Source organism: Ostrinia furnacalis, unplaced genomic scaffold (assembly GCF_004193835.3).
Source record: "Ostrinia furnacalis isolate ACB-3 unplaced genomic scaffold, ASM419383v2 OfSCF2092, whole genome shotgun sequence".
NCBI classification, from domain to species: domain Eukaryota; kingdom Metazoa; phylum Arthropoda; class Insecta; order Lepidoptera; family Crambidae; genus Ostrinia; species Ostrinia furnacalis.
In genome coordinates, this window is record NW_021132331.1 from 1 (window position 1) to 1,340 (window position 1,340).

The 1,340-nt window shown below is 32.9% G+C and overlaps 1 pseudogene; it reads right to left on the bottom strand.

Annotated features, from left to right (window-relative positions):
* Window positions 1-3: 3 nt before the first annotated feature.
* LOC114354613 (uncharacterized) lies at window positions 4-1,031 on the bottom strand (annotated as a pseudogene).
* Between the last annotated feature and the right edge of the window lie 309 nt (window positions 1,032-1,340).

Consider the following 1,340-nt stretch of genomic DNA (forward strand, 5'->3'; position numbering starts at 1 on the left):
GAAGGTGGAGAAGCACCGGTCTCTTCACTCTGAAGGTGGGCGGCATCACGGTGGATTGGCTACTGGTGCTTGGGGTGTTCCGATCGGCTTCTGTAATGTAATTTAATTTCATATTAACAACTTGATTTAATTAATTTAATTTGAACATCGATTTGCCATATTTTTCATAATATTTTGTCTGTTATCTATGTAAAATTACTAAAAGAATGAAATTTACCTGTAGCTGTTGTATCCAGAGTAAATAATTGGTTATCTTCTATATACCCAGGTATCATAATTTCTTCTAGCTGGGTGTTGGGCGTTTTTCCACTATCTTCAATCTGAAAAAGGTTTACACTATAATAATATTTACAACAATATTTAAATTATAAACCTTGATTAATATGAATTAATAAATATGTCTGTATTATTTTTAAAAGTTTACATGTAATAGTCAAGTAATAATATTATGCGTAAATAATATAAACTTAATATTTAGATCTATTAAAAATGTGTTAGAATAAAATTTGCACGCTTAAGGATTTCCCTAAGGCAATCCCTTGCCAGACTTGTGTAAAAGTAAAATGACATTTTGATAAATAAACTACAATACACTGAAATAAATTAATGCAGACCTGCTGAAAGCCAGCTTCCACCACCGTCGTACCAGTAGCTGCCTCCACTCCAATTATTTGCATGACCCTGTTTTCAAGGTCGGTCCACCACCAGTGCCACTTGCAGCTCTTTTTATTTTACCCAGCTTTCTTTTAGTGTTATCTTTTAAATCACTCCACACCTTTACCACAAACAGAAATAGAACAAATCATTTCATTAAAGCTAAAACTAAACAAAAAATTATAAGTATGTGGCATTGGCTTAAAAGCAATGCCCATAAAATAATGTCTTAATGAGTAAGGTCGCACACTTGAAATATTAAACCACTCGAGATCGCATACCTTGCGCTATTTCTCCACCGATCGAGAGTCGCCTGTTCCATCACTGTTTAATTTTTCCGCTAATTTCTTCCGCGTCTTCTTGGACCTCCGGAAGGTTTAGATAAGTCACCATTTCTAGAAAATAACATCTAAAAATATCACGCCATTACAGCCCACACATATTAAACCACATTATCTCAAATCTACGTACTTTTCCATGAACTCTACTAGTCATCATCAAAATTAAAATTTACATTAAAATTAAGCTTCAAACAAAGAATACACTCAAAGAGTTCCTATAACTTGAATTTGCTTACCAAAGCAAACTGTGTTTGACAGTCTGGTAGACCGTTCAGAAATTAAAACATATGGAAAAGAATATATTAAAAATGTTATCAACCAACATTAAAATTAAATTTACTTACC